The following is an 11,693-nucleotide window of genomic DNA, read 5'->3' on the forward strand; positions in this document are numbered from 1 at the left end:
TCGGGATAAACTTCCCCAGACTTATATTCTGATGTCTTTTTTAATCGGCGAAAGACTAAACCGGCCACGCATGTTAGGCATTGACTTATCCCTACTTAGGATTCGGGATAAAATTCCCCGCGTGTGTGAAGCACAGATTTTGGCGTTATGAATAGTAACCTGCCATAATGTCGAATATGTGGGCTTTTGTCTTTTTTACGGCAAAACACTAATCGAAAACACGTGTTAGGCGCTGACTTATCCCTACTTAGGCTTTGGGATAAAATTTTTCAGACTCGGATTCTGGTGTCTTTTTCAATCAGTAAAAGACTAAACCGGTAACGCGTGTTAGGCGTTGACTTATTCCTACTTAGGATTCAGGATAAAATTCTCCGTGCGTGTGAAGTACAGATTATGAGAGTTGAAAATGTGGTGTCTTCTCTTGGGGCAAAGACGAACCCGATACTGGAAATGAAGAATTTTATATTTGATTTCCAATTGCGAAGGAAACTCCAAGTGGGATCTCCACTTCGATAATCCGGACAAGGTAAAACTAAGAGTGAGATCTCCATTTCGAGAATCGAATGGATTCGGATGATCCTAACTGTTGGAAGGTTTGATTACCGAACTAAAGATGAATTTTTTGTTTATCGAGAGTGAATTGTGATTTTGGCCCTAGCTGTAGGAAGGTTTGACCAAGTGGGAGTTTGAGGTGACCCTAACTGTAGGAAAGTTTGATCACTCGATTTAAAAGTGGACCTCTTATTTATGAAAGGAATCGAGAGGAGATTTTGGCTTTGGCCCTAACTGTAGGAAGGTTTGACCAAATAAACAGTGAGAGTGGGAGTACAAATTACAGTGGGAGTGTTGATTCGTACAGATCACTCAAAGAGGGTTCCTGGTGTTAAGTGACAAATACTTAACATAAAAGGGTTTGACAATCGTCAACGATCAGGATATTAAAATTCCGAGTACTATGTCCGGAGTCTAACAATGGGAGTGTTGAGTACACAAACGTAGAGGGAATTTGAGTGGATTCAACCGAAAGGAATTTTGGTGGTCTCACCGTCAATTAGTCTGATCGGTGAGGGATTTTGTGGTGGGAGACTGTGAGCCGTCAAACACCAATGAGAGTTTTGTGAGGAAAAATTGATCTAACGAAAGGATTGAATCTCGTCTCAGCAAAAGAGTGTTTAGAAATCACAGTGGGATTTTAGTGTTTATCACTTTGTTCGTAATGATCGGGTTATCCCTAAGAATATTACATTTAACATTCTTCCGGGAACTTCCCGTTACATGAATTATCCACCCCCAGCTTTCTTTGCAAAAGTGGGTGTAATGAGGAATACGTTGTCCTCAGTCGCATGTTCGGGTTATCCTTAAGAATATAAGATTCTCTAGGAACTTCCCGTGAAAGAAAGGGAACAGTTTAGACTCATATACCTATTAGAGTATTGAGAAACAGTTTATACTCGTATACTATTCGGAGTCTCGGAAGGAGCAGTTTATACTCTTATACTTGTCGGAGTGTTGCCGTTCTCATTTGGCTTATCCTAGCGTTATGACACCGGCTTCAACCAAGGTCTGGATGCTATTTTTGAAAACAAAGCAATCCTTGGTGGGATGAATGACCCTCCTGTGGTACGTACAGTACTTTGGATCCGAAAAATTGTCAGCTTCCTCCTGATTTGCGATAGGTGGTAGCTTGATCTTGTTATTCTCAAGGAGGGATTCGAAGATGGCTGGAACGTCTTCATCCTTAAAAGAGTACTCTTTTTGGAGTCTCGGACCTGAAGTCTTTTGCTGTCTCCGGGATTGCTGTTGTGACGTCTAATTAGCATCAATAGAAGTTGTAGGGGCTTTCCCTTTACCACGGGAGACAAAGCTTGAATTTGGAGGGTTAGTCATCGGTTGGCTTCTCTCGGCTTGCTTCCTTCTAAGGAAGCGTTCGGCTCGTTCTCCACGCACCTTCAACTCTTTTCAGGTGTTGGACGGTGCTACTCCTATAACTTCTAATATCTTAATAGATAGGTTGTTATGATATATTTGGAGGATGAAGTCCTCCGTGATCGGATCTCGACAGTTCATCGCCTTATTCCGGAAACGTTTGATAAAGTCGTCGACCGTCTCTTCGTCTTCCTGTTTCTCCTCAAAGAGTGTCCTGATGGATATCTCGGCATCATCGTCAAAGAAATTGCTGAGGAATGAGCTCTTCATATCATCCCAGCTGTTGATACTTCCAGGCTTGAGACGGTGCTACTAATCGAAGGCAGGCCCGCGAAGGGTGCCGACGAATGACCGAACCATCAAGGCCTCATTGTCGGATATTGTGCCCAAGTGGGACTTGAAGTAGATTAGAAGCTGAGTGGGCGAGCCCTTCCCATCGAATGGCGTGAAGTTGATCAGGTTGAACTTTGCTGGATACGGGACGAATCCCATTCTCTTGGGTAAGGACACGGAATACCAGTTCTCTTTACCTCTTGAGCAGACATCAGAGCGTTGATTTTGCTCTCGAGGTCTTTCATCTTTTCGTCCTCGTCCGTATCATCCTTTGGACGATTTCTAAGAGGAATAACGCGGCCACCCCCGGTATTGTCATCTTTGGCGGAACCACCCCCAGCGTCATTATCTTTAGTGGGACCACCCCCAGTGTTTTTATCAAAGGGAGGGTCATCTACATTAATGTGTTCATTCACGTCTGAATCACTACCTGCTTGGTTAGCAGTGTTGCGACGGCTGGATTCACCGAATTGATTGGACAGAGCCCAAATCTGTTGGTCATGCTCTTCCTTCATCCGCTGCATAGCCATTTCCATTTCAATCTTGAATGCCTCTTTCTGCTTGGTTAGAGCATCCTCGAGAATTTTGGCGATTTGCTCGGTGTTGATCATGAATGCCTCGTGGGATTGTCCTGGGCTGGACACCGTTTTGTCAGAAGCGGCTGCAGAGTTGGCATCTGATGCTTCATCATCCAAGGATAATCCCCTCTGTATTCTCTGATAATCTCTTTGTCTAATGGTTCTCGATCACAACCGGGTTAGACGATGCGATATAAGCGGGTCAGAGCTAGAAGGTCGAATTGACTTTTCCTTATTAGCCATATTTATTGTGACTTCCGGAAGTTCGTCACCTTGAACAGCCGATTGTTTCTTGCGAAAACGTTTTAGCTTGGACTTAGTCGCTCCGTTAGAGATCATCTCAAATACCGAGACCCTCTGTGGAGCGGTCTTGGGGAAGCTACATACTGATAATACTGTCCTAATAAGTTTGGCACACGGGCAGTGAGATTCTGTTTCTCGGGTACTTCTCTTTCGAGACTTGTTCGTACCCCCAGCCCGATAGTACAACTCATCGGTTTGATGACCGGAGCAACCCATCGTGTGTTGGCATGAATCCCTAGGTGTAACGTCGTCGTCAGACGAATACGTTTCTTTCTGGGGACGTAACCCTCTGTCACTGTGTTCAAGAGTCACACGTTTAGATCTACGCTCTCATGAGCGTGGGAACTCAACAGGCTCCTGGATTTCAACACGTAATCCCATGCGGTCGGTTACGAGAATTTTCTCACCATGCAGTCTCTTCCACTGCTTAGGAGGACGATTACGACCCCCAGCCTGATAAACTGCTTGGGATTCATTCAACGGGCCTAAGCATTCTTTAACCGGGGCTTTGCCTCGACCCGCGTGTGAAAGACCAAGACTATCCGTGATCTTCATCTTAAATCGGGACAAATCCATGCTGTCGCGGTGCTCCACCGGAGGTGCGGAACCCGAAGGGATCGACGAAACAGGTGCATAACATCTTCTACCTTGACCTTAGCGCGGGTCAGACTTGAGTGACCCACGGGTTGGAGGGTCGGATTTGGGTGATCCGCGAGCTGGAGGGTCGGATATGGGTGACCCACGAGCTGGAGGGTCGGATCTGGGTGACCCATGAGCTGGAGGGTCGGATCTGGATGACCCACAAGCTGGAGGGTCGGATCTGGGTAACCCACGGCTTGGAGGGCCGAATCTGGGTGACCCGCGGATTGGAGGGTCGGATTTGGGTGACCCGTGGCTTGGAGGGTCGGATTTGGGTGACCCGCGGGCTAGAGGGTCGGATTTGAGTGACCCGCATACGGAAAAAAAAAACCTCTGATGAGCCTACAGGAAATTCGCCCACAAGAAGTCGCCTGCCTAAGCCGCACGTCGTCAAACGTGCTCGGTTCCAGATTCGCCTAATGGTCAGCGCGCCAGCACGAGTTAAGACCAATCAGGATGGCGGAAGTTCGCCTTTCACTCAACTCGCCTGCCCGAGTTCAGAGTCGAATCCGCCAGCAAGCCCCAAGACCGTCAGTACAGCTGGGTATCCGCTACCCCACGTGCTGAGATGGAAGAGCTGGATCCGCCGGCACTCGGCAAGTTGGCTAGACCCACTCGAGTACTGTGCACCTACTTCGCCGCCTCTCCTGACCGGAAAGGAGAAAGCACCGTGCTCAAAGCACGCCGGGCGGTCACGCACAGTACGAGTGATCGGACAGACACCTCATCAATCTGCGAACTCATAAATGCGGTTTATTAATGCTGGTCAAGTCCACTCGGATAGCAGACGGCCGTTGCCTCATATACAAAGATGGGCCTTCCCATTTTAGGTGACAGGACATAAAGCACAATCCCTCGAATGACCATTCATGGTATCGAGGAGCAGCTAGACGTCTCTGAAGAAGATGTGGTTACATCCCATAATTCAAGGATGAGTCAAGTTGTCCCTTTTTCATTTAAAAGCCCCTTCCAGTACACTGGAGGAGAGGTCGCAAACTTAGAGAAAAGAGTTGAGACCAAGCTCTCTGCATAATCTTTGCATTATAGCATCACTGTTTAGTTCCGAGCTCCGATCGCCGGCGAACTAAGCAGACCCGAACTCCCTCGAGTTGAGCTTCTACTGCGAACTGAAGCTCTCCAGCAACCTCGATCGAACGGTCCAAGGGAAGCAAACTCGACACGAGCATCGAGCGAAGCGTCCTATAGCCACCTAAAGTCCCCACACAAAACAAAGAGGGCATTCCCTCTGCTTCTGTTGTAACCATTTGATTATTAGTTTGTAATAAGCTTTCTTATAAATACAAACAAAACTCCTTTCTTCGGAAGAATCAAATTTTCACCCTACAGATCTCCCCATTTTCGGGAAATCAAATATTCACCCTACAGAAGATGGCGACCACAGTGGGAGAAGCTGTTTCATCGAGTGAAATGGTGGTGGCTCAGTTTGATGAGGTTGCTGTCGGGACGACCGTGGAGTCCCTAGAAATCGAGTTTGACCAGGCCAAGTACGAAGAGTACTTGTCTTCCTCCTCCTCTGGTGGCGATGCGTCCCGCAAACGCCACAGAGCTGTGCGCTGAGGCCGACCTCAGACGGTCAAAGCCTCTACGCTTGAAGGTTCCACCCGAGTCTTATCGGGGGAACCCACATCCTCGCAATCGATCAAGGCCAACCCAGAGATCGAACGCAAGGGACAAGGGTCTGCCAAATGGGTCGCCAAGCGATCCCCGCAAACACTCACCCCGAAGAGAACGCCGGTTCACTCCGGCACAAACAACACTGCCACTACCTGTGGTGATGCTCCCCTCGATAGGAGAGTTAACCAACAGCAGCGGCGAATGCTCGTCAGACAGGGGGTCCAAACCTCCGTTTCTCATAATAGCCTGAACCATCATACAGGCCCGAGAAACGCTAGACGAGAAGGCAAACTGCCCGACGTCGGAAGGCCCTCCAAATCAGGAGCGCCAACCGAGGACGGCAGAGCCATCCGCTCAGGAGGACTTCGCTTCTCAGGTCATATCCCTGATGCGAATAAACCACACCGAGCGTACGAGCCTACCCGAGTAGGCGAATCCTTGAAGGCTGGCGAGCCTCGCCATAATCATTTGGCGGATAAACGTAAAGGTAGAGAAGTAGGCGAATCCTCCCGAACCCGCTCTTCTAAACATGGGGTCGAAACTCGCCCACGTACTGGAGTTCGCTCAAACGCGAAGACTCGCCAGTCAAGGCGAGATCGCCCGACTCCAGCACCAAAGCATTCCACCCAACGCGCACCACGAGAGAGCGGCCCAATAAAATCTCTCATCGTCTCACCAGAGCGACTCTTCTGAGGCCGGGGGTTGTCACCAACCACCCGTAGAAGACCTCAGAGAATTCTTGACTCGCAAACGGACTATCCATGAGGCGAGTCCTCAGTGCCACTGTGAGAGACTCATCCATACGGTCCTCGCCGACTGCCAATGCGTCGGAACGGCGAAACCTTCGGTGTTTGAGAGACTTTCTCAACAGTCCTCTCGACCAAGGCCCTCCCGTCGAAGGCGCCGTCACCAGAAAAGACGCGCTGCTGACGACCTGGAGCTCTCATCCGCCACAGTTAACATGACGGACAGGGGGAAGGCGGTACTCTCCGACTCACCAGACTCGGACTCCGTCCTGAAACCTAACACCTGGTTCGCTCGACGCCGGCAGGAAGGCATATTCCAGCGAACCCGTAGTCGCAGGGGGGTAAGTATTGGGTTTGACTATTCCACCTTAGTACCTCCCTCATGCGACGAAGACGAGGTTCATTCGGCGGCGGCCACATCCCAGACCTCGCGCTCAAGTCAAGACGCGCAGGCGAGGGCGCACATGACCGATACCAACCACGAGCAGACAATGGCTCAAAAGTTGGAGGCACAGCAGGCGACCATCGACTCTCTAAGAGAGATGATGGAGCAACTTCTGAACAAGAAGAAAAAGAAGAAAAGGACCCAACGCCCCTTGCCCCGGCAAACTAGAGACAGGGAGTGGGTACCTCCCCTCCGTCCCGTGTCTGAGGCGGAGGATAATCAACATTCCGATTATTCCTCCAAGACATCAATAGGAACGTCGCACACTGCGGATAGCACCCGTGACAAGAGGTTCGATGAATTCCAAGACCAGCTGAACGCGCTGAAGCTTCAGCAAAATATGAACAAGCTGGGGGTGGTACGTCCCTACCCCACGGAGTTTGATGGCAAGGGGTCGCCCTCACAGCACATCTACTACTTCATGGCGCAGACCGGATTCCTTACTGGGAACGACGCCATTCTCACTCGACTGTTCATCGGTACCCTCAAGGGGGTGGCCTTTGAATGGTTCCGCAAACTGGAGCCCGGCTCTATCAAGGCATGGGCCGACGTTGAAAAGCTTTTCCTCGCCCGCTTCTTCGACGACGACACGGAAGTGTCGATGGCCACTCTCCTCGCTGAGAAGCAGCGGAAGTCGGAGTCAGTCAACGACTTCGTGAAGAGATTTCGGAATCGATCAGTCCACTGTCGGGACTAAGTTTCCGAGGCGACGCTGATTGAGATGTGCCGCAACAATCTGTCGATCCATATCCTGTCCAAAATAGGGGCAGTTGAGACCCGGACTTGGAAGGAACTTGTTCGCCAAGGCGAGCAAGTTGAAAATATGATCAAGAGGCTGGAGGCCGAAGAGCCGCAGTCCAAAAAGGGAGCAGCAGAGCCAGCTGCGCCGAAGAACCCTCCTCGGTCGAGAGGAAAAGAGATCATGGTGGTCGACTCCGCCCCGGCACCAAAGGCTGCTCAAAAGCCTAAACCAGGCAGTTTGAGCCACGCCCCCAGCGGCAATATGATTTCAAAGAATACCAGGTGGTGGCGACTCTCGACACTCTACTCAAGAGTGGGCGAATTAAGTTGCCAGAAGCCGTCAAGCCTGAGGAGGCGGACAAAACCGGTGACCCAAGTTACTGTGCATATCACAGATTCCTTGGCCATCACACAACCAAGTGCTACGTCCTCAAGGACAAACTCTAGGCTCTCTATGACGCGGGGGTCTTGAAGAAAGAGAAGGTCCAAAAGCAAGTGACGACGAACATGGTTACTTTGAGCTTTGGGACGGGTCTCCCGGAGGTTCAAGCCCCGGCGGGGATAATTCCTATCCCCAAGGCGATTTTGAAGATCACTAATGACGATCCTCACAACCAGCAGGAAAAGGGTTTGGTTCCACAAACCCTGCCATCAGGGCAGGTGATGTGGGTCCATCCGGACCTCCTCGATGACGAGCAGTGGACTACAAAGCCTTCCAAGGAGGCTAAGAGGAAACATTGCAACGTTGTCTCCACCATCCTGGATAGAGATGACGTGGCGATGACTGCCTTATCCGACTCTGAAGAAGACACCAACGTCTTCGCCACGAGAGCAGGAAAGGAGTTCGCGAAAGAATATCCCGCGAGGGCGGAGAACCCGACAGGACCTCCCGCAAGGCCAGCCGCAGCAGTCCCTCCCAATCCAGATGGACCAAGTTCGAGCCACCAGCCTTACCGGTTCAACGTACTCGCGCAACTAAAAAGTATCCCCGCGCGAATCACCATGTACGACCTCCTCCGGTTATCCAGACCTACCCGGGAGGCCCTACAAGAGGCACTGGCCGACGCAGAGGCGTTCTTGACCCATTTCTCAAAAGAAACAGGGACCGAACAGGGCTGTACAACTTGCTGCCAAGTTTCAGAGAGACAGATCCCCTGCATCACCTTCACCCCCGAGGACATGCTCATCAAGAGCACGTCCCATGACCGGCCACTGTACTTCACGGGATACGTCGGCTCGGCGAAAGTGGATCGGATCCAGGTTGATCCGGGGTCTGCGCTAAGCATCGTACCCCTGAAGTTAATCAAACACTTGGGGATACCGTCGAAGCGCCTAGCCTCGACCTCGACTACCATCTTCGGCTTTAACGCTACGGGTACTCGGCCGCTCGGCAAAATCCGCCTGAAATGTCGGATAGGCGACATGAAGACGGAGGTGACGTGCTATGTCATCGATGCCGAACCTTCCTACAACATACTCCTGGGACGTCCGTGGATTCACGGCAACCGGATCGTGCCGTCCACACTACACCAGTGCTTGAAGTACGTGGACAATTACGAGCGGGTAAGAACAGTAGTGGCCGACAAGCACCCCTTTAAAGGCGTCGAGAACTACTTCACGGATTCTCTGCTGTACCAGGACCCCGACCAGCCACCAGCAGAAGAACTGGAGAGTAGCAATGGGGCGGACAGCGAGCCGGAATACGGTGACAGCTTAATTCTGAACGACTTTGAGTCAATTGTAATTGGTTACGAGAGTCACCATGTAACCAACGCCGTTCAGGCAGAAAAGCTTATCATGAATGAGAAATCCGACTTTGCTTATTTGTCGTCTTACTCCTCGTTCGAGGATGACTCATCTAATAACTTATGGTCGACACTCTACAGTGAGTCTTCCCTACACTTGCCGGTATGTTCGTCATACGTCGCCAAAACACAGCCGATCAAGTCATCGCAAGCTGTGTTCGTCGTGCCAGTACGGAATAGGTATCGAAAAGACATCATCTTCGGTCGAATCGATCATCCCCTACGCACGCTATGGGACGAATCTGAGGATGAAGACCCAGCGCCTCAGTTCTCACAATACAGTCGAGTGGCGAAACGCATGATGAGCGACATGGGGTATGACCTCACTCGCTTGGAGGGCCTGAATTACGGCCGAGGACGTAAGACGGTCATCAAACCCGCCTACGTCCCCAAAGGAAAGCCATCAAATTACTTCAACAGGACCCGAAGAGGCTTAGGCTATTCCTCCTCCTCGTCAGATTTGTGTTTTTACGTCGACGAGGATTCCGATTACGCATGTTCAGGGGATCAATCGTCAACAACCTCGGCTTGGGACTCAGACGTCAGCGTAAGGGATTTGTTCGATGGCCTTACAGTCAACATGGCCACAGTAGACCCCGCCGGAATGGCGGAGGACGAACAACTTCCACTTTACGACGAGACATGGGATCGCCACATTAGCGCCCAGTGGAACAATCGCTTCGAACAGCGCGAACCACCAACTGAAGACGAAGTCCTCCAGGTGAACATGGGTACTGAGGCGAATCCCAAACCCATATTCATCAGCGGCAGTCTGCCTCCTCAAGAAAAAGAGGATCTCATCGCCCTCATACGGGAATACATTGACGTCTTCGCCTGGAATTACGAGGATATGCCTGGCCTGGATCCGCGGGTCGCCACGCATCGCCTCAACATCAGCCCTGACACCAAGCCAGTCAAACAACAGCAGAGGCGATTTCGCCCCCAAGTCATGGAGGCGATCGAATTTGAAGTAAAGAAGCTGATCGAATCCGGCTTCATCAGAGAGGAGCAACACCCCGACTGGGTGGCGAATATTGTTCCAGTCTTGAAGAAGAACGGCAAGATCCGCATCTGCATCGACTTTAGGAACCTCAACGCCGCGTGCCCTAAAGACGAATTCCCTCTGCCCATCACGGATGTCATCATTGACAATACGTGCGGATTCGAGAGGATGTCCTTCATGGACGGCTTCTCGGGGTACAACCAAATCAAAATGCACCCCGAAGACGAGAAACACACTGCATTCAGAACTCCCATGGGGGTGTATTGCTATACCGTCATGCCTTTCGGGCTCAAGAACGCCGGCGCAACCTACCAACGCGCCATGAGCATGATCTTTCGAGATCATCTGCGAAAGACGGTCGAATGCTATGTGGACGACTTGGTCGTAAAGAGTCGCCATAAGGAGGATCACCTCCAAGACTTGAAGGCTATGTTCGAACTCATGAGGACTCATCAGCTCAAGATGAATCCTACCAAGTCATTCTTGGGGATGTCTAGCGGTAAATTCCTCGGTTTCTTCGTCACGACGAAAGGGATCCGGATTGATCCAGACAAGGTACGAGCCATTCAAGAGCTCCAGCCACCCAGAAATCTTAAAGAGCTAAGAGGCCTTCAAGGACGACTGGCTTATATCCGAAGATTCATCTCGAATCTCTCGGGCAAGTGCCAACCCTTCTCTAAGCTGATGAAGAAAGGTACCTCCTTCGTCTGGGATGAGCCATGCCAAAAGGCCTTTGAAGAGATCAAAGCTTATCTCTCAAATCCGCCTGTCCTTGCGGCGCCAATCTCAGGGAGGCCATTCCTCATATATGTGCGGGCAATGGAACACTCTTTAGGTGCCCTCTTGGCTCAAAACGACGATGCAGGCCATGAGCAAGGCATCTACTACCTGAGCAGAACCTTACAGGGCGCCGAGCAACGGTACCCAATGGTCGAGAAGGAATGTCTAGCCTTGGTGTTCGCTATCCAAAAGATGCGGCACTACTTGGTTGGCCAAACCATCCATGTCATCTCCCGGATGAATCCCATTCGGGTCTTCATGACACAACCTGCAGCGTTAAACTGGCGCCTGGCCAGGTGGGCGCTTCTTCTCTCTCAATACGACATCCACTTCATGCCGCAGAAATCAGTCAAGGGACAAGCCATCTGTGATCTCATGGCTAGTCACCCACTGGGGGTGAAGACCGATCTATTCGAAGATCTGCCAGATGAACCCCCCGAAGCCAATATGACTTCGTCGCCAGAGGTGTGGCAGATGTTCTTCGATGGCGCGTCTCGCGCAGGCGCGAGCGGCTCTATTTCTGCAGGAGTGGGGGTGGTCCTCACCTCTCCGCATGGTCACGTGTTACCCCGAGCCTTTTCCTTAACGGAACCATGTACCAACAACGTAGCTGAGTACAACACGTTGCTCATAGGGCTCGAGTTGGCCAAAGAGCTCGGGATCAAGCATCTCGAGGCTTATGGCGATTCACAACTCATTGTTAAACAAATGACTGGCGAATATGAAGTCAGGAATGAAGATCTTATCCCACTCCACAGA

The sequence above is a fragment of the Asparagus officinalis genome, chromosome 10, assembly GCF_001876935.1.
Source record: "Asparagus officinalis chromosome 10, Aspof.V1, whole genome shotgun sequence".
NCBI lineage: Eukaryota > Viridiplantae > Streptophyta > Magnoliopsida > Asparagales > Asparagaceae > Asparagus > Asparagus officinalis.